The sequence below is a fragment of the Pinus tabuliformis genome, chromosome J, assembly GCF_031772625.1.
Source record: "Pinus tabuliformis cultivar Carrire ecotype Pingquan chromosome J, CPIR1, whole genome shotgun sequence".
Classification (NCBI taxonomy): Eukaryota; Viridiplantae; Streptophyta; class Pinopsida; order Pinales; family Pinaceae; genus Pinus; species Pinus tabuliformis.
Window position 1 is genome coordinate 754035395 of NC_142295.1, and position 23438 is coordinate 754058832.

Here is a 23438-nt window from a genome sequence, read left to right on the forward strand (position 1 = left end):
ATAGATGTTGCTTCTAATGCTTCAGATGATCCTCCTGATTATGTAAACCCTTCTCCCCGTCTCATATTGGATCGAATTATTTTTTCTGTGCACCATACATCGGTTTTTTTATTTCACATCAACCATTCAAGTCTTAGTGTAGCAACCTGAGCTGCTTTAATACCACTTGTCACATCTATTCACACATAACCATTAAAAAAAATACCCTTACCCTCCTCTTCTTGACATTTACCTTATCCTTACTTGTTGTAAAAACTTATGGAGAAATATGGTTGTAAGATCTTAACACATGGATTAATTAGTATCAATGGTCATATTTACAAATGCTAAGGTCTTTGATATTTTTTTATGGTTGCCAATTTAATAATCTGAATATACATGATTATGTTATATCTCAGGGCTCTAAGTTCTTCCACCTACCATGTGCATGGTTACCATTTGATGTTTAAAAACTATAGGCTTCCAATTTATTTAACTTGTAGTGGATGCCAACCGACATAACACCTGCTGGATGCCATAGGTTCTTCATACTTATATCCTGCCACCTGGAGGTTATTCAATCATTGATTTCTACCCATGTTCATTGGACGGTGGCTAGAGTTTTACAGTGATTATGGGTAACCAATTGGTTTTTATCCTACTTCGGCCAGTCATTCGAGGGTTTTTCCAATGGTATTGTGGCTCTGTAACTTCTCTAGGCGATTAGGGTTACTCCATGCTATCGATGAACAATTCTATCCTCCGTTCACCACTATTGTGTTCTACCTTATCATCACATAATTATTGGGTTGTGGTGGTCTTAATTTCATTGTAGAGTTATTAATTGCTGACAATTCCCTTGCATTTTTTTTAAAAGATATTATTCTGTCTATCGTGGCTAATTGTTTGAGTGTGTTTTCTGCAGGGACACCATTCGAGTTCCATCTTCTTAGTGCTTTGTTGATTAAAGAGGTTAGACGTTTTTTTTTTTTTGTAAGCTTGGGACAGCTACATCTTCATCATATCCAATATATCACTCCAATATGGGCAAGGAATTGAATCAGTGGCTTCACATCAAGGAGTTCCTTAACAAAGCACCTGATCACCGTCTATTCAAGACCCCATGGAAAAAAAGATCAAACGTTGAAACCCTACCTTCTACCTTCTTTCGTTTAGTGAAGTCAATCCGTGATTAAAGTGCTTTGGTATTATACTGTGGTTGTGTAATTTTTTTCAGCTGAATGTTTGCAGGATTGATTTGCTAGCTAAGCATGAATGTTATTGGTTCTCGGTCGACCATGATCTTCTTGGGCTTGGATTTGTATTCCCAAGTGCATTTGGTTTCTTCCCTATCGAGGGTTATGTAGCATATTACTTCTTAAACTTGGTTAAGGGTTTACCCTAAGAAAATGTATTTAATTATGCTTATTTATTAGAGTACCCTTCTGGGGTGCCTGGTCTCCAGCTTCATTTTGGTTACAGTAAATTCTGTTATCATATTTTTTTTTTTGTGTAGCCGACAAGGCTTGGGTTCTATGAGTGTGTGCTTTAAATAGTAACATATAGCTCAGTTGTGATTATCCACCGGGGTTTGATAATATGTAACCCTTACAAGGTTTTTACCATACCCAAAAGGGGATTTTACTTTGAGTGCTTATCGACACTTATGTGGTTTGTAATGCAGATTCTTTCTAGTTTGTATTATGGCAATTGATTATACATGTTTATTTCTTCTCATCTTTGGGTTTGCATAGCTATTATTATGGTAGGCGATAGGCTGCCTTTCTAGTTGGTTATTCAAGTCCCTTTTCACCGGGTTTGTAAATGGATTAATAGTTTATCTGGTTAGATTTCCAACCAATTCTGGGGCATATACGTTACGGCTTACCCCTTCCTGTAAACCCAGAACCAGAACCACCTCTCGGTTGTCTATCTGTGACTGGCTTGAAGGTTAAATATGGAAATCCCAATTCCAGTATTTTCTTGTTCAAGTTAAATTATTCTTTGTTGTCGTGGAAAATTTGGTGTCATTCTAATGGTTTGTTATTGAATTCTTTATATGGATTAATTAAATATGACAGAGCATTGTACATTACATCTCTGTCTTGAATTAATGTGTTTATTCAGTTCTTTTCCTTTCCAGGACTTTGTAGTTCTTTAAAACAGTTAAATTCTTTAAAACAATTCTTCTTATTTTCACCTTTGAGTATAACTTATTAATCTGACATAGGGTTTCCTAGTGCATGAATACCAAAAGGAAATCTTGAATTAACAGTGAGTTCTTTTCAATGTACAGAGTCTAAATAAATTATTTTTCTAATAAAAATGTTGATTAACTCTCTTTATAGAGTTGAGTCATAACTCATACAATCATTTACTACCAAATTTCTTCAAGTTGTTCTATGTTTAACAGTTGTATCATTAATAAATAGATATGGACCCCCTTCTGGTTCCACTCATACATCACATTCATATATATTCTTGGTATTGAGCTAATCATGTACATCACTACTCAATTATATTGTCTTAACATTATTCTATGAAAGGAAATACCTAAGTTCATTCATACACTTATCTGTTAGCAAAGTTCTCAAATTTACAAGACCTCTCCACTCGTCTAATGAGGAATTGGCTATCATGTCCAGTTCCTCCCCCATGCTTCTTAATTCCAGGACAATTATCTTAAGGAGCAGTTCACAATTCACTAGCATCAAGATTCTTTTTAGCTCAACCTAGAATTTCTTCTTTATCTACAAACCAAGTTCCTCCCCCATGCTTCTTAATTCCAGGACAATTATCTTAAGGAGCAGTTCACAATTCACTAGCATCAAGATTCTTTTTAGCTCAACCTAGAATTTCTTCTTTATCTACAAACCAAGTCTGAGATATGGAGCTTCCACTGGCTCTAGTCTAGGTCAGGATTACTCCTTAGGCAACGTCCTTCCCAATTATGTTTCCTCTCCCTTCTCTCTCTCTCCTTGAGTCCTTCCACTCTTGGGAGATAAAAGGGAGGCACAATTGCCCTCAACTGTTAACTCACTAGTAAAAATTATCTATAAATTCTAAACTCAGCATAAAAAAAACCATTCCCTAATAACTAAATTTATTCCAAGTTCAACATTATCGTTTTCATAATTTACTAAGTTCATCTAATAACCAAAAATAATTACCAATATTTACAATCACCTTGACATATTTTTTTAATGTAATTTGATTAATTAATATAAAACTAAATTTAATTTAAAATTTATTCATATTTTTTTTAAATTAATTTAAATATTTTTTATTTTTTTTAAATATATATTTTAATTTTATTTTATTTAATATGACAATGTCTTCTAACTAAATTGTAAATTGTAAAACACTTCATGATTTAATTATTTTATATCTATAATTTAATATAACAATGTCTTATTTTATATAGTATAATTTAATGTAATAATATATTATTTTATATAATATAATTTTATTTTATATAATATAATTATATTATATAAAATAATATATTATTACATTAAATTAATGTGAAAATATCTTCCTAACTACATTCTAAAACACCTCTTGACTTAATTATTTATATAATTTCTATCAATATAAATAATTTCTATCAATATTTTATAAACACATCAATATATTTTATGATGTTTATAAATATATTGACCTATCTCAGGTTTTATTTATTAATATTTTTTTATTTATAAATATATTAACATATCTCAATTACATCATAAAATATATTGACCTATCTCAATTTTTATTTATTAATATTTTTATATTTATAAATATATTAACATATCTCAATTTTTATCTTTACATAATTCGTTAACAAATATTTGGATGATATAGAACATATGAGTATGAGTTCATATGAGTTCAAATGATATGTTATTCTACAATTATACGTGATTCTGTGTGAGTCATAATCAAATTTCAATAAGTTATGTTTAAATTTGATGACATATGTTGACTTTGCTTTCCAGAAGAAAAAATGTCACGAATTAAAAGTGAAGGAATTGAGGGGAAGTTCGTTTGCATACACCTTTATGATGGTAACATGTATAATTGGATCATTTTATGGTTATCATTTGGGTTTTTTTTGTGTGGTTAAAATTTATTAACATTATTAGTTTGAGGTTTTATTATCATTTCAGTTGGTTCTAGTTTTTAATAATGAAATTTTAGTGACTAAGATATTTTTGTGGTCTCATAGTAATTTTCTAAGTGTTTTTACAATTTTGTGTATTTTATATTTGTGTGGTTTTTTTAAGATGGATATTGAATTTTGAATTTTAGAATTTAAATTATAATTTATGATATTTTTTTTTCAAATTTTTTTATAGTTATTATTATTTGACTTTTCCAAATTTAAGATAGTTGGTTTTTTAATTTATGCACTCAATTTTATATAAGATTGTTGGTTTAAGTTGGCTTATGTCATTCAAATTTTCTTTAAATTATTGTAGTTAGTATTATTTAACTGATTCCAAATTCCAGATTGCTGGTTTAAGTTGGCTTATGCCATTCAAATTTTCTTTAAATTATTGTAGTTAATATTATTTAACTGATTCCAAATTCTAGTTTGCTGGTTTAAATTAGCTTATGCCATTCATCTTAATTAATTGAAAACCCTTTGAAATTTCACTTGGGCTACTTAAGTGGAACCAAAATTTCAATCCATTGTTTGATTGTTTTTTTGAGATGTTAATTTACTTTATCTCAAATTGTGGGAGTGGTTAAAACTCTATTTATACAATTAATTTCATTATTTAGTATTGCATAACAACATAATTCATTCTGGTTGTTTTTTTTCTTCTTTTAGAAAATAAAAAGATGTTTACATGTTTATTAGATAAAAAATGAACAACTTTCTATTAGATAAAAATATGTTTACATATTCATGCATATAGCATATGTTTCAGAGTAGATGATGATGTTGAAAAACAACGACTGAGCTCTGGAGCAGCCATGAAACCCTAGCTACGCCTCGGCGCCTCTGCACCCTTGCTGCTCTGTGGCCCGTGGCTTTGGGCCCTCTGCCCTCCTTCTCTGTGTTCCTTTTTGAGTTTCTGCGGTTCAGAGCACACATCTTCTGCTGGGAGGGACGATTAAGCCGAGCTTGCCCTCATGGAGGTCCCGAGCTCGCCCCAAGCAGGCCCGCCTTCATCTGTCGAAGCTTTCTCTCGGCTCTTGGCCAGCTTGCTGCAGAAGAAGAAGAGCGAAGCAACCAAGTTTGTCAAAAGGCTGGAAGACATCCTTGAAATCTCCCTACCGCCAGAGACCCCGATCCAAGTCACCCTTTCCTTAGCTGAGTGGGCTCTCGTTGGACAGTTCACCGGTCTATGGCCTTCTCCTAAGACCACTGAGACCTGGGTTAACAGGAACTGGGCTCCCCTGATCAAGAGCAGTGTCACCTCTTACTTTTTAGGACGAGGGTTTTTCCTCTTTGAATTCACATCAAAGGAAGACAAGGACATGATTTTTCAGAACGACCCCTACTTCATGGGCCCCCAGGGCCTTTACCTCAATAGATGGACGCCGGACTTCGACCCTGCAGTCGACGTTCCCACGGCTGTCCCTATTTGGGTCAGACTCCCTAATCTCCTAGTCCATTGTTGGAACTGGGACTCGCTGAAACACATCAGAAATGCCCTTGGGAAATTCATAGATAGGGAAAATAACAAAGATCAATATGACTGTGCCTGTATCTGCGTTGAAATAGATCTAGAGGTGGGTCTCTCGGAAGCCATCAAAATCAAAGTAGGAAACTGGATCCATTTGCAGAAGCTGGATTACGAGCAGCTGCCTTTCAAATGCCGAAAATGTCATGTCTATGGCCACTTCGCCAGAGGATGCCCAACCAATGTGGAAGCAGATAAGGGGAAAGAAGAAGGTTGGAACCAGGTCAAGCGCGCCAGGAAAACCCAAAAGCAGGTTGGTCCAAATGGAAGAGGTACTCAGGCCCCTCCTCAGCACCCCCCTCCCAGAATGGATCAAGAAAATAAATTCGCTCCTCTAAGCTCGCAAATAGAGGAATCTTAGGAACTAGAAAATCAAAAATCAACCCCACCCTCTAAAGGAACCCCCAAAGGTTCTGGAAATGGAGTTGAGCAAGCTGGAAGTGGTGTTCCAACAATAGATTTGGCATTCGCTGAGAGCTCCAAAGGAAATACTGTCGAAGTAGAGGAAGATGAGCATGAATCGGATTGCTCGGAGGAAGAAGGAGAAATAGGAGAATCCCAAGCTTTGATAAGGAGATCCACAAGAGGCCATAAATCAGATAAAAAAAATAGAGCAAGAAACTTTCAAGGACAAGCTCCAAGGTAGCCAGCCAACCCTTGAGAAGTTACTAGCATCAAAAGCAAAGACGGAGAGAAACCAACCCCAAGGCTCCAAGGGAGCCAACCAGAAATACAAATGATGAAGATAGTCTCCTGGAACTGTAGAGGTATGGGGAGAAGAATCAAAGAAGAAGCCATCAGAAGTTTAATAAGAATAGAAACTCCTGACATACTTCTCATCCAGGAGACCAAACTGGAAGACTTTGTCTTCCTTCAGGCAAGTAAGAAACTCTGGAACAAATGTGAGGCAAAAGCAATCTCAGCCGGAGGGGCTTCCGGAGGGTTGGGCACTCTTTAGAACGCTAGCAAATTCACATTCATCTTTGAGACCCTCAATACTCACTGGTTGCTCTTAAAATTGCAGCACATATACTCAAAAGAGATTATCAATCTCTTCAACGTGTACACCCCCATGAACGTTGTGGAAAAAAAGGCCTGCTAAGACTCCATAAGAACCCATGCAGATCTAGTTAATCTTGAGAATATCATCATAGCAGGAGATCTCAATCTCACTCTCTTATGAGCAGACAAGAGAGGAGGCGGCATTGTTCAAAATCCGGCAAGGGAATGGGCAGAGGACCTTATGTAGGACTAGGACTTGCTGGACATCAAGCCAATCTCTGGTAAGTACACTTGGACTAATAAAAGAATTGGTCCTGGCCACATTGCTGCTAGATTGGATAGATTCTTAATTCAAATCTCTTTTCTTCTGCTTGGATTAGAGGCTAGAGTGCATATTCTCCCATGCAGCACTTCAGACCATAAACCCATCAAGCTGGAACTCATGTTTCAGCTTGACCTTGGACCTATACCTTTTAGATTTAGCTCGCTCTGGGCTAAGGAATCGAACTTCATGCAATTAGTTAAGGACACTTAGTTGCAGCCAGTCAAAGGCTCCCCCTTTTTCGTCTGGGAAGAAAAGCTCAGAAGAGTGAAAAGGGCTTTGAAAAGCTAGGCCAAATCTTTGCCCAATCTAGCCAACGAAAGGAAAAAAATCCAACATATGCTGGAAGTCCATCAGCTCCAAGCCGAAACAGCTGACATAACAAAAGAGATTCTAGATAAAGAAGCCCTATATCAGCAAAACTATCACAAGTCATGTCTAGCTGAGGAAGAAAACTGGAGACTTAAGTCTCGCAGTCTTTGGCTTAAAGCAGGGGACAGGAACTCTTCCTTCTTTCACAAACAAGCTCATGCAAGGAAATGTACCAATTCCATTTCCGAAATCAAAGATGGTACCATCATTCACAAGGATAATGCAAACATCAAAAAAGCAGCTTCTCTTCATTTTAAAAGCCTGTATAGCGAAGATATAAATCTGGATCAAAATTCAGAGATGATGGACGGGATCCCCTCCCTGATTTCTGCTGAAATGAATCACCTCCTTGAAGCTAAAGTAACCAAGAATGAAGTCAAGGTTTCCTTATTTGCCATGAACCCACATTGTGTAAAAGGATCTTTACAAAATGGTTCTAAAATCCCAAGTTTGCCAGAAAATCGAAGGAAGCATGAACTCTGCTTTTCTTGCTCTCATCCCCAAAGAGAAGGGAGCCAACTCCTTCAACAGGTTTCATCCGATTTCGCTTTGTAATATAGGTTACAAACTGATCACCAAAGTCATCACTAATAAACTGAAGTCTATCCTCCCCAAAATCATTTAGGAAAGCCAAGGAGGTTTCATTCAAGGTAGACAGATTGTAGACAACTTCATTCTAGTTCAGAAGGCAATCCATTCAAGCCTGAGTCGCAATGAAAAAGGTATGGTTGTCAAACTCGATTTAGAAAATGCTTTTGATAGAGTTAGGCATAGTTTTCTGCTGAAAGTCTTACATAAGCTTGGATTTGGTGAGAATTTTATAAATTATATTCGAGCTTGCATCTCGGAGCCTTGGATTGCCACATTAATAAATGGAAGAGCTGCCAATTTTTTCAAAGCCACGAGAGGGTTCAGGCAGGGGTGCCCTCTCTCACCTCTTTTATTTGTTCTTCAAGCCTCTGTCCTCAGTTTTTACCTAGACAAAAAAAGAGCAGATCAGGATATTGCTGGGCTCTGTATTGCAAGAGGTGTGAAAACCATTAATCATGCCCTCTTCACGGATGACTCATTGCTATTGGGAGCATCTTCTGGGCTTATTGCCTCCAGATTTAAAAGAGCTTTGGATGAGTATTTTTTGGGGAAGCAGTCTAAACAAAGGAAAATGCCATATCTATTGTTGGAACACCACTTCCAGCTTGCTTAACTCCATTTCCAGAACCTTTGGTTTTGCAGCATCCTCAAATTGGACTTCCTTCAAGTATTTTGGCCTCCTGGTTTTTCTCAAAAAAACTTACAGTAGAGATTGGCTCCCCCAATTGGAGAAATTCAAGAACAAGCTGCTTGCCTGGGGTTATTCCTGGCTTAACATTGCTGGTAAGTTTGTCCTCATTAAATCTGTTCTTTCTAGCCTTCCCTTGTTTCAGTTTTCTGTCCTTCTCGCTCCCATTGGTATTCTCAGGAGACCATTCGAAAATTATTTTGGAAGGGGGGTAAGAAGAATGAGTAAAAGATTTTGCTGGTCAACTGGGAATGTATCTCCAAACCACTGATGGAAGGAAGCCTGAATTTCAAGAATCTTGGCTACCATAATGTAGCAATGGGAGCTAAATTAATCTGCAGAATTATTACCCCTAAACTTGGCTGGGCGCAGTTAGCTCTTTGGAAAAAATACTTCAAAGGCCAGCGTTCTCGCTACCTAGATCACCCTAAGATGCACCCAAATACGCCCTTTCTGAAGATTTACAGTAAAGCCTGCTTTCTCATCAAAGATCATGCCTTCTGGATCCCTGGTAATGGAAAAAGGATCAACCTCTGGACAGATAAAATTTTGAATAATGAGCCACTGGGAGGCCGTTCACTCCAAACGCTGCGCATATGGATGAATGAGGCTGGAATCCAAACTCTGTGGGACATTTCAGTGTGGCAGAACTCACGTTGGGCTGGATGGAATCTTCAAACACCCCCAGAATTATCTATGGAGTGCGAGATTCTGATTTCCAAACTCCACGACCTGTCTCCATCATTGGCTCAAAAAAGGGATACAAGAGGATGGGGTACGCAGACTAGTGGATACACTATTGCTCAAGGTTATGCCAAGCTGTGTGAGCGCCCCCATGTGGCCACAAACCCTGAGCCTTGGAAAGGGATATGGCATTATCCCACCTTGCCTAAAATCGACTTCTTCAACTGGTTGCTATGTCACTCCAAATCTTGACAGATGATAATCTCCAGAAATGTGGTTTTCACGGTCCTTCAAGGTGCAGCCTTTGTAAGGTAAACCAGGAAAGTGTAATTCATCTGATGCTTGAATGCACCTTTACTTTGCAGATTTGGACAGAATTGTTGGGAACTCTGAGTTCCAGCATCGTGTTACCTTCCTCCATCCCCGATATTTTTACTAAATGACTTCAAAGGTATCTCGGGACCCCTCCAAAAAACAAAATTATCAGAGCTCCTTCGACTGCTCTCCCTAAAATAATCTGTTGGCAGGTTTGGCTTGAGAGAAATAAAAGGATTTTTAGAAGCTACAAACAGGAGGCCAAGCTTGTGGCAGTTAAGATTAAAAGCCAGCTTAAAGAGAGTCTGAGAGAAATTAAAGATGATTTAAATCTCAGCCAGCAAGATATAAATTGGGGCTCCTCTCTCGAACTTCAGTTCCAAAATAGTGCAAATAGTATCTCCCTCCCCAAAGATTGGCAAATAAGACTTTCAGCAAATGACTTCAAGGATTGGGCCACAAATCAGCAGAGATTCTCCCTCTTTTTTGATGGGACTGCAAAGGCCAATCCTGGAAGAGCTGACACTAGAGGCGTCATCTTGAATCCCGATGGCATAAGGATACACGGTTTTGCCTGGGGCCTGGGCATAGCTTCTAGCATTCAAGCTGAGGCTTTGGCTCTTTTCCAAGGTCTCAAGATTATGAAAATGCTGAACATCAGGGAGGAAAATGTTATTGGGGACTCCCAGGTTATCATTAACATTATGGTGACACATTCTAAGCCAACGGATCTAAGGCTTGCAAGGCTGATTTTCAGAGTAAAAGATCTTAGAGACTCTTTCCAGAAGTTGAATTTCTATCATGTGTTGAGAGCTAATAATAAGGAGGCGGACATCGAAGCCAACAAAGCAGCCCTCCTTACAGCTGGAGCCTTACTCAGAGGAGGACAAGAATCATGGGAATCAATTCCTTAATTTAGATAGCTGTCATGTTTTATTGCCTTTTGTTAAATCAGTTTGTATGTATCCATAAAGTTGGGAAAATCTCTGAAATAGACTACATAGTAGCAGTCAAAAAGAGATGTGAGCTAAGCATAAATGCCATGGCCTTGCATGGTTGTGCGAGACTTGTGAAATTAGACTCACCTTTTGTAATCCACTTTTTGGCATTAAGGCCAAGTATCTAGTATATCCTCTATCCGTTTCTATTAAAAAAAACAACATACTTCATTCCTTTCATCAATTTCAATGATAAAGTTAGATAGATGTGGTACTCATTATGTGACTCTGTATGATGGTAGATTGCCATAGGACTTTATTTTGAGTGAGATAATTTTATTATTTTTCCATTTACATTTCAATTATGATTTATTTTTTAATGTATGGTATAGTTGTTTTGTGCATATGTCTTGAAAGTGAAGGTAAGCGGGCTAAAGGCCAAGTGGGTTTTAGAAAGTAGCACTCAACAATAGACCACCTCGTTATGCTTAGGATCATTATGGAGGAATGCCGCAATGATAAATCCAATCTCCTTTGTTGCTTTATGGGCTTTAGAAAGGTTTTCGATACAGTTCCTAGAAACAACCTTTGGAATAGATTAGAAGAGCTAAAGGTTCCTTTTGAGTTGAGAGATGCCGCTATAAGGTTATACGAGAATGTAATTGCCAAGTTAAAGAGCAATGAGGGGTGGTCAAAAGATATTAAGTGTAATATCGAAGTTAAACAAGGTTGCCCCCTCTCCCCTACCCTATTTGGCATTTACATCGACAAGCTAGAAGGTTGTTTAAAGGAAGCAGGATGTGTTGGCACGATCTTAGCTAGGATAGTCATCATCCTTCTTCTCTACACTGACGATATTGTTCTTCTCGCAAGGTGCCAATCTGATCTTGATAAGCAACTTATACTTCTTAAGGATTTCTGCTCTACCATCGGTATGATTGTTAACACTGACAAAAAAAAAGTTATGATTATCAAATCCAAGAAGGACACTTATGCTAATTTTATGTATGACAATAGTAACTTGGAGGAAGTGTCTTCCTACAAGTACCTAGAAATTGATATTCATCACAAGCTCAACTAGAACTATAGCATTGAGAAAAGGATTAATGGGGGATGGAAAGCTTATTTTGGTCTTGAAAATAATTGTAAAACAACAAACCTCGTAATGTGGGATAGAAAGAAGTTCCTCTTTGAAACTTTAGTCACTCCAGTTATCTTATATGGATGTGAGGTTTGGGGTTGTAGCATCTCTAGAGAATCCTGGAGAAAGATTGAGCAAATCCATAAGCGTTTTATAACATATAACCTCAAAATTAAAAGCAACACACCCTATCCTATTCTCCTTATAGAAGTGGGTCTTTCACCTATCGAGAGCCTAGCTATGACTAGGCTTCTGTTGTACAAGCACAAACTCAATAACATAGGAGATCATAGACTTCCTAAGCTAGCTTTAAATTCCAACCAAAACCACCTAAGGCTCAAACAAGGTTGGTATAAAGACACCAGGGCCTGGTTAAACCATTGGGAGATCGACGAGAATGTTGCATTGCAAAACATTAATAACATTAAAAGTATTGTTACTTCTAAGTTCAAAGGAAAAATGTGGTGTGAGAAAGATTTAGCAACTAAAAGAAAATTAAGATATTATAAGGAGGTCATCAACCCCACCCTAGAAGATCAAAAGTATCTCTCTGTTTTAACTAGCTCAAAGAAGAAAATTAATATAGTCAATATTAGAACGAACTCATGAACTCCATAGTGAAACAGGTCGTTGGGCAGTTCCTAAAACACCATGGATGTAAAGGTTCTGCCATCTCTGTGAGAATACGTAAATTGAGGATGAAAATCACTTCCTCTTAGAGTGCCCCACGTACAACCACATTAGACCCGGTTTCAAAATCTTTGTTGCAATACTCTTGTTGCAATACTGATCTTCCTAGCCTTTTACGTTGTCAAAATTACAGTGAGCTCAGGAGGCTTCTCTCCAAACTTTTTTAGCATAGGAATAAAATCTTAAATCAAACTAAATAATTCATTTCTTTAGGTCTGATAGACCAAAGTTTGGTCTCAGTGGACGTTAACCACCACCACCACCACCACCATCATCAATATAATTGTAATTTAAATAAATTTTTTTATTATTTATGTTGATTTTTTTTTTTTAATTATGAAGTTTTTGGTTATATTAACCACATTAATTTTCAAAGGCTTTTTATTTTAACTTAAGGTGGATGAGGATCTGTTGACTTTTTTATTTTTTTTAATTGAGGGCCTATATTGATTCTCAAGGGAATATGCTCAACATATGCTTAATCTTAATGCTTATCAATGATTGTAGTGCATTAAAGAGTTTGTTAGGTTGCATTGACTTTTATAAATTTAAAAATTATATTTGTGCTAGGTGGCTCCCCACCCACCAATTTCCAAGGGATTTGAGATTATTCCAATTCTAATAAGTTCCTCATTATTAATTATAACATTCATTTAAATATAGGAAAATTTTATTTAGCAAAATGGGTCATTACTTTTAATAAATTAAAAAAATCCTCACCCACCAAATTCCTAGGGATTTGAGATTTTTTGGGTTATATTTATGAAGCCTTAAGCTATATCAACCACATTAATATTTTTAATGTGGTCATACTAGTTGTTGAAGGCTTGCTATTTTCTGTTGACTCTTTTTTGTTTTCTTAATTGACCACCTAGATTGATTCTGAAGAGAATATGCTCAACATGTGCTTCGTCTTATCAATAGTGTGTTACAGAATTTGTTAGGTTACATTGACTTTTAATAAATTTAAAAATTAGATTCGTGCCACCTGGGTTCCTACCCACCAATTTCCTAATGATTTGAGATTATTCAAATTCTAATAAGTTCATATTCTAATTAGACAGAGAAATTAATTAATATGATAAATATCACCATCTTTTCCTTTATAAATATTTCCATATTCCACTTAACTACCCAAAATAACCACAATTAAAATTTAATAACATATATATATAAATAATTTATTTATTTATTTATTTATTTAATATAATAAATACTATCTTATTTTAAATGAGGAAATTAATTAATATAATAAATATCACAATTTTTTTTATAAATACTTTCATATTCCACTTAACTAACCGAAATAATCACAATTAAATCTAAATTTTATTAGAAATATATATGCTAAAAACTTTTTTTATTTAATAGAGTAAACACTATCCTATTTTACTTTGTATATACTTTAAAAATTATATAAATAAATATATATACATAATGTATATATATGAGAAAATTAGAAGTGTGTGGAGCATAAAACTTCTAATATGATGAATTAAATGTATAAATATTTTATTAAAAAGATGAATAGACAGATGATGTTGATTACAAATGGGGTTCCTGGCTTATATACTGCCATGGACACCCTTTGGGGAAAGGGCATGATCTTATGATCTTGCCCTTTCGTCTAATTTAACTGAAAATTAAATAATAAACCTAAACTAACTAATTTTTACATAACATTGCCTTCCTCTCGAAAGAATGCTTTGTCCTCAAAGCATACGTAACGATGGATGTTGATGACAAAATGCTTCATTCTCCCAAGAAGCATTTTCTTCGGTAAGTTCTTCCACTTGATCAGATATTCCAAGATGATCAAGGTCCCACACTTTAAAAGGTCTTGGATTAATCTCTCAATTTCCGTTTTTTGGTGATGTGAATATCGGTATGGCTTGATGTTGACGGGGTCTGATCTTGCCTTGACTTCTATTGTATGCTCAATTTCCCTATTAGGCGGCATCTTCATAGGTAGGTCTTGAAATACTTTTTCATGCTTCCGAATCAGATCTTGTATCTCTGGTGACTCTTCTCTGGTCATATTTGCAGATAACATTTCTAATTGGTGACATTGTACTACATAAGCAGGTGCTCCTTTTCGACTTAGCTTCATCATCTGAGATGATGATACAACTTGATTTTCTGGTGCTTCGAATCCGTGTAGTTTGTACTTTTGACCTCCCCATTTGAATTTTATAAATTGTACTTGATGGTTGGCGGCATAGGTACCTAAAGTTCGTAGCCATTGGATACCTATGACTACATCTACTCCTCCTAATGATACCGTGAAGAACGAAGAATCTAGATTAAAGTCTTGAATCTGCAAATTGACCTTATGGAATTTCCCTACCTTTTCAATCTTCTTACCATTACCTACCATCACTTTCATGTTTGGCAAGGGAAATGAAAAGATATTGAGTCTCTTTGCCATGGTTGCATCTAAAAAATTGTGTGTGCTTCCAGAGTCGATGAGAACCACTACGTTGTTCTTCTTTATGTGTCCTTTTAACTTTAAGGTCTGAGGTTGTGATATACTTGTCATGGCTGATAATGACACTTGTGGAATACTCCGGTCATCTAATTCTAGTGAGAATTCTGGGGCACCTTCTATTTCTTCTATGTCAGAACCTTCACTGTTTGAATCATTGGTTGCTTCACAATTATATAGGTTCTTTGGTTCTTTACCTTTAGCACATCTATGTTTGGGGTCCCACTTCTCACCACAGCGTTTACATTTACCCTCTTTAATCCTTTGTATCTCCACATTAGATTTTTCATCTTCACGGCGATGTGGTGGAACATATCTTGTATTATTTGAATCCACATATTGGGGTATCCTTCGTCTTGAATATGTTTTTTCTGCTTTTGACCAAAATATTGGTTCGGATTTCTTTTCGACTGTTTTTTCTTTCCGTCTTGCTACTTCTATTGATGTAATGTCATGCATCTCAAGTTCTGCTTGTAAATGGGTTTTGAGTCCTGAGATGTATGATTGAACCAGACGAGATTCTGATAACCCAGGTACTCGTGTTACTAAGGTCTCCCATTCTTGAGTGGATTCGTCCACACTTCCTTTTTGTCGTAAGTTGATGAGTTTTGAAAAAAACTCTTCTTCTCTTACACCTTGGAATCTTTTAAAGAAGGCATCTTTAAATCTTCTCCAGCTAATGACGTGTGTTGTTTTTTTCCACTACATATACCAGTTATATGCTTTTCCTTCCATTTTCATGGATGCATGCCTGAGATTTTCGTCATCGTCATTGATGTCATATATCTCAAAGTATTCTTCTGCTTTATTTATCCATGCAACATTGTTTTTTTCGTTTCCATCGAATTTAGGCATCTCGACCTTTGCCCTTCACTGGTATGTTGCTAATGGTTGAGCAAAAAAGGGGTGTTGATTGGTAAAGGTATCCCAGAGTTGCTTGTTTGTAAGGGTTGTGTTACTCACTTCTTGGTGGGGTGTCGCTGATTTTCTTGGGGATTCAACTTTTTCATGAGACTCTGTTGACTTTGTTGAGTCTGATGAGATGTGTTCTTGATTCTCTTCATTTTCTTTTAGTAGTTGTTCGGGTGTACAATTCATCTTTTTACACAGAAGTTTCAGCATTGTTAAGGCATCTTTGATGTTTACTTTTGTTTGGACATGTTGATTTTCCATCTTTATTTCTATTCGATTTGTCGTATCGTGAAGATTTTTTATTTTGTCAGCTTGCTCCCCAAGCTTGATCTGGAATTCATTTAATTTTTTACTAACCTCATCGTGGTTGCTATTTATCTTATGCTCCGCGTCCAACATTTTTTTTTTGGAAATCCGCCATTGTCATTGTTGACATTGAGCGGGTTTGCGGGGGCGTGTATTTATTTGCCAGCTAAAATATTTTTCCTCTTTTTTTTTTTAATTAGCTAAAATAAATCTTATATATATAACTTTTAATTAAATAAGTTATGTATTATATATAACAAACACACACACACACATATATATATATATGTATATTATACATAAATAAACATTATATATATATATATATATATCTAATTTCGTTATAAATATATTATATATGTATCTTTACCGCGGACAGTCACGTCTCCCTGAAATGTCCATTTGGTTTGACCCTCTTGACTGTTCAGAACTTATTGAATTTTTATTTTATTTTTTTTGCGGGGATGGTTATGCACTGCGAACGGGAAAAATTACGTGGGGGATGGTTTGAAGACTGCGGACGGAAGTTGTATGGCAGCGGCGGTTGACACTGCGGGAAGTCGCGAGGGAGACGGGATGATGGCAGTGCGGGGGCAGAATAGAGGACGGAGGCAACCACGACTCTTGCTCGGTCGATGGTTTACGTGGGCAGTGGGCAGTGGGCTCGGAAGAGAGCGGATAGGGTTTGGTGGCTTACGCAGTGGACAGAATGGTGATGTACAGTGAGTATGGCAGCGGATAGATGCTTGAACCCTGCACAGGCGAGAAGATTCGATGGCTCTGATACCAATGGAGCATAAAACTTCTGATACGATGAATTAAATGTATAAATATTTTATTAAAAAGATGAATAGACAGATGATGTTGATTACAAATGGGGTTCCTGGCTTATATACTGCCATGGACACCCTTTGGGGAAAGGGCATGATCATGATCTTATGATCGTGCCCTTTCGTCTAATTTAACTGAAAATTAAATAATAAACCTAAACTAATTAATTTTTACACAACAGTGTATTACCTTTTTGTTAGAAAAATGTATGAATCCGCACTAGTTTGATGGAATTAATAGGCTTTGCTATATATGTTTTATAAGCTTTGAGTTTGTATAAACCTTTTTGTTAGAAAAATGTATGAATCCGCACTAGTTTGATGGAATTAATAGGCTTTGCTATATATGTTTTATAAGCTTTGAGTTTGTATAAACATAGAACTGTATGATTTTATGTGAAAATGAATGATAGGTAAGATAATTGGAGTAATTATAACATTTTATAAATTATAATAATTTATCTTATATTTATTCACTAATTTGAAGAACGATGGAATTGGGAAGATTTTGTGTCGGTTTTCACAAGCTTTCAGCTTTTACTGTATGATCTGTATGAGAATGGAAGATTATGATTTCGAGGGGCTAGGATCTTAATCTAGTGTCATAAGCCTCCAACCACATGATGCAAGTCCAACTTCCAACGTCGTGGCATCTTAGTAATAAAGTTATGTTTAAAATCAATGAAGGAACGTGGCACGATGATTAGCGACGTGGTTTCCAATATAAATATGAATTAGAATAATTGAAAATTACATTACTCTAGGCCAACATGGGCACCAATAAGGGTATACAAATTAAAAAACTCGATCATGGAGTTAAAAATCGAAGGCAATTACTACATAGCCATGTGCATAAAATAAATATAATATAAGGCCTACATTGAAAGTGTACAATTAATTCACAAAAATAATAATTATATAAATCAAGGTGTCTCAAAAACATTTATTTTATTGCCCTGCAACGCAATTAGTGGAACCATTATTGTGGAAATTACCATTTTCCGTTCCCGTAGCTTGCAAGACATGTCGTCATTAGGCTTTTACCCAAATCATGATCGACCATCCTGTGAACTAATTGCGATCCTAAATAGTAAAATCAAATTAGGGCTGGAGATTTGTGCCCGAAGAAAATGAGTCTCATAAATAATTTATATATAAATATAAACCTTCCACCGCACGCAGTCTCGGCCCCTGCCCCAAGACCGCCTCCATTATCGCTCTGTATTTTACCATTCTTGGCTAGACAGAGGGAATCAGAAACAGGGATACAGTACAGTTCTCCATAAATTTTGTGTAGCATCAGCTTTTCTTTTATGGAGAAGCTATCAGTCCAGTTGCATTCTGGGGTTTGCTCTTCAGCAATAACAGCTAGGGTTTGAGTTTCAATAATAGTTAGGGTTTGAGTTTATTCATGGGAATGATAATTTGAAAGTTTAAGAGAGGGGAGTGAGAAGGCTGCATAGATTTTCAGATTTTGGATCCTGTTATTCTGTGAAGATGGCAAAAGAATTATCAGATAGTATGAAATTGTTCAAGAAAATTGTTGTAAGTTACTCCTATGTGGCCATCTGGATCTTCCTCAGCTTCACTGTCATTGTATTTAACAAATACATTCTGGACAAGAGTATGTACAATTGGCCATTCCCTATCAGTCTCACCATGATTCACATGGGCTTCTGCTCAGCACTGGCTGTTGCCATTGTAAGGGTCTTCAAGCTGGTTGAACCCATTGAAATGACCAGAGAAATGTATATTTCATCTATAATACCTATAGGAGCTCTGTATTCTTTGAGTCTCTGGTTTTCGAATTCTGCTTATGTTTTCCTCTCAGTATCGTTTATTCAAATGCTGAAAGCTCTTATGCCCGTTGCTGTGTACTCTATTGGAGTTTCCCTAAAGAAAGAAGCTTATAAAGGTGAGACCATGGCCAATATGTTGGCCATATCTGTTGGAGTTGCTATTGCAGCATATGGGGAGGCCAAGATGAATGCATGGGGTGTGATTCTCCAGTTGGGTGCAGTTGCATGTGAGGCTACCCGCTTGGTTCTCATACAAATTCTTCTGACCTCAAAAGGGATTAAGTTGAATCCCATCACATCTTTGTACTATGTTGCTCCTTGTTGCCTGGTTTTCCTCAGCATTCCCTGGGCTTTTGTAGAATACCCATTTCTGATGAACAGGGTCTCTTCCTTTGAATTGGATTACATGACATTTGGCATGAGTTCTGCTTGTGCTTTTGCTCTTAATCTTGCTGTGTTTCTTCTGATAGGAAAGACCTCGGCCTTGACGATGAATGTTGCTGGTGTTGTCAAGGACTGGCTGCTCATTGCATTTTCTTGGTCTGTAATAAAGGACGAGGTTACAGTCATAAATTTGATTGGATATGGACTGGCCTTTCTGGCTGTCTGTTATTATAATCATTTGAAGCTTCAAGCTCTCAAGGCCAATGACAGCCAGCCGAAGCATCTCAGACCTGCAGCTGAAGCTGATGACGAAGAAGAAGGCTTGATAACGAAGAATGGGAGATTGTCAAACAGAGAGTCGGAACTAGTACAGAAAAATCAAACTCAAGCTTGAGTATTAAGTATTTAGATCATTAATATTGTCTTGTGATAGAGATTATAGAGATTATTATTATTATTGGATTGGCTCCTGTATCCCCAGATCTATTTGCAGGGAACACGCCAGTTATTCACAGTGAAAAAGAGTCTGACAAGATTAGTGTATAATGATGGACAGGATGGTACCAACGTAAATCTCGAGTGGGCATCTGTTCATTGATTTGTCAAGAAGCATGGCTTATAATTTGACTGCTCTAACCCTGTCACTTCTTTTATCTGTCAAATAAAGTGTTCCCTGTTTGTGTCGACTAAGGTGCTATTAAATATATTATTGTTTGCCATACAAAATTTCATCGCCCAATGCCATGATCTTGAACCCACGCTCTGATCCATACACCTCGTTTCCTCAGTTATTTTGGCTGTCTCATGAGTTATTCCAGAAGGTCAACATGTGTAAGATGAGGATTATAATAATTTACTGTGCAATTTACTGAGTTATGTATAATAATAAAAATATTATTTATTTGTTAATATAAAATATTAGATGTTTATAAAAAAAAATTTGGAATTAATTGAATTTATTTAGATGGTTAGAAAGAATTACTGGACTATCAGAAAATGATATGTTTTCATTAATGGTTTTGAATTTTATTATTGATAAGTTTTGATGTAATGATTTTGAATTTTATTATTGATAAGTTTTGATGTAATGGTTTTGAGTTTTATTATTGAGAATGAATAATTCTTCAAAAATGAGAACATATATATTTTTTATATAAAATATAAAAAATTCATATCAAAATATATTAATTTGTTTTTATATCATTTTATTGGTTAAAAATAAATCTTATTTTAAATAAACAATTATTAAATTTAAAATTTGAAAAAAAAAATCAAATTAAAAAAATGAAAAAAGAAATCATAATTAATATAAAAAGTTTTATTCTAAAATTCATAATTTAGGAAAGGTTTATTCTATAAAATTCTGTAAATCAATCATATATGTGATATAAGCTATCTCTAATACTTCTTATATGAATTATATATGAATTATACAGTATAAAAATTTAGTAAAAATTAGTATGGAATGAATGAATATGTTTAACTATTATAATTATGTTAATAGTTAATTTATAATTGATAATTATTTATATGAATTTTTTTTAAAATAAATGATTTAATTATGTTTAATTATTATAAAAATGTTAATAACTAATTTATAATTAATAACTAATTTACAATTAATAACTATAAATTTATTTATTTTTAATGATTTTTTTTTTTCACTTTTAAGATAGATGGTTTAATCCTACTGATATGAACATGTGTTATAATTATGTTAGTAACTAATTTAGAATTGATAATCATTTATATAAATTTGTTTAAAATAAAAAATAAATTTTTTGGTTTTTTTTTTTTTTTTTAAATAAATAATTTAATTATATTTAATTATTATAATCACTTTAATAACTAATTTATAATTAATAATTATGAATTTGTTTTTAAAAAAATAAATTTTTTCCCCTTATAGATAATTTAATTTCTTTTATAATTTTTTAAGAAAAAAATATTTTAATTACCTTTTAATAAATAACGCACTGTGTACACCTCTTCATATTAAATTTAGTGTACACCTCCTTATATTAAATTTAACTTATTTTTTATTTTATTTTTGAGTACTTTTACATCTAACTGTAATAAATTTAACTATTCATTATATATTCTCTAACTTCTCTAACAAAAATTAAAATATAATATAAAACTTTTAACTATAATATAAAACTTATATATTACATGGCATATTTTTACGTGGTATACCAGAACCAGAAAAGTGAGTATTCACTTATGATATAAAATATTTTTTAAAAAACAAACGCATACATAAGAATACGATGATTCAATAAGTGATGCATTTTACTTTCACTTATTTCTTAAATATATATGACCATAAATACAGTGATTCAATTAGCAATACATTTTACCTTCTACTCCTCTCTAAAGTATATAGGACTACTATTTCGCTTTTCCCCCTTCTACTCCTCTCTAAAGTATATACGACTACTATTTCGCTTTTCCCTTGGATTTCCATTCAAATTAAACCTGAGTAAGGATTATTAAAGAGTATTTGCACATTAACGTGTAAAAAAAATGCCCGCGTTAAACTGAAGGGAGTGATATATTTAATAAGATACTGGTTCAAAATTTTGTTAAAGACAATAAATTTGAACATATGTTTAATAAGATATTGGTTGAAAATAAATTTTAACAGTTTTTTTAGGTTGTGGTTGACTGATATCCTGGTCAACGGATCCCAAAGGGAATCTAGCCTCACAGCTCACTAGTTAGGCCTGACCCTAAGGGCTGCAGGGAGAATGGACCCTGTGACCTCATGGCGAGGCACTAATTTTGACCAACTGAGCTAACCCTTGAGGTTTAAATCTGAACAGTGTTATAAAGATAAATTTAACAATTAAAAAAAAAAAAACTAATCTAATAAGATACTGGTTCAAAATTTTGTTAAAGATAATAAATTTTAACAATGTTATAAGGATAAATTTCACAATAATAATAATAATAATAATAAGTGTAATTAAACTAGATATCATAGTTAAAGGTGAGTTAATCTTCCTACGAAAGTGGCTTTTGAAATAGCCAGTTGCTTCGATTACTCTTCAATTAAGTTTATTGTAGAAGTTGGTTTTTAAAGCTAATCATCTAGATGTTTGTTGATGTATTATAAAACACAACAATAATTTTTGGTTAAGCTAAAGTTTTAATAATGCATGATCAGGCAGGTAATGAAAACCCATGGTTATAAACTGGATATCATAGTTAAAGGTGAGTTAATCTTCCTACAAAAGTGGCTTTTGAAATAGCATGTTGCTTCGATTACTCTTCAATTAGGTTTATTAGAGAAATTGGTTTTTAAAGCTAATCATCTAGATGTTTGCTGATGTATTATAAAATGCAACAATAATTTGCGGTTAAGTTTAATTTTTAATAATGCATGATCAGGTAGGTAATGAAAACTCGTTGTTATAGTTTAATATTATAGTTGAGCTCAAATTTTTGTGGTTAAGCTTAAGTCTTAATAATGCATGATCAGGCAGGTAATGAAAACCCATGGTTATAGTTTAACATTATAGTTGAGCTCAAATTTAAATCTGCGTCAATTTTATTGTGGTCTTCCTATTATGGTGGCATGTGTTCATGGCCTTTTTTTGGGCCGATCTTCATTTAATAGAGAAGTTCATGAAGAATATTTTCATCCTTGAGAAATTGTGAGGAATTGTGAAGGTTGAAAATGGTATTGTTGTGTTCAAATCTCATGTTAGTACATCATTTGATGGATGAGCAGAGCATTTTAAAGAACTTTGAGGGGATGGTCTTTGGATTTATATTATTTAAACTTAAAGAATTGAGTTATATACCTTTTCAATCCAGTGTATAAGGGGCCAATGGACAAGATATTTTGGTTTGAAGATTCAGTCATATACTTTTCAACTAATGCATATGGAAGAGGGGAGGGGCTATCTAGACGATTTGGACTTCCAAAATCCTATGCACCATTTTGTTGATCAAGATTCTTCCATACTATCTTCTAGAAAGCTTATGAAATCAAGTGGGAATGAATGTATGCAAACTTTGGTCATGAGGACCAAAGAATAGGGAAATGGAGAAAAGAGAAAATTCAAGCCTTGGTTTCTCATCTTTCAAATCTTAGGTTAATTTGTGTTGTCCATTTGATTTGTATACTCCATTTGGTTTTACATTGGAGCATGGTTTTTTATGATAACTTTAAGGAGAACTCACTAATGAGATTTAAACATGGGTGGGTTGGGATTAATTAAGTATATATATTCATGATGTGTTTATACGGTTGGAATAAGGCTTGAGAATTCCTAATAACTCTAGTTGCTATCACTAAGGTATAAGAATATCTT

General features: G+C 34.8%; 1 long non-coding RNA gene and 1 pseudogene across 1 annotated transcript; both read left to right on the forward strand.

The window, feature by feature from the left end:
* The first annotated feature begins 674 nt into the window (after positions 1-674).
* LOC149228924 (uncharacterized) lies at positions 675-1275 on the forward strand. The gene is made up of 2 exons (XR_016247257.1): positions 675-810; positions 905-1275. It is a non-coding gene; the product is annotated as an uncharacterized LOC149228924 (long non-coding RNA).
* Positions 1276-18117: 16842 nt separating this feature from the next.
* Positions 18118-19802, forward strand: LOC149228925 (putative sugar phosphate/phosphate translocator At2g25520 pseudogene; annotated as a pseudogene).
* Positions 19803-23438: the final 3636 nt, after the last annotated feature.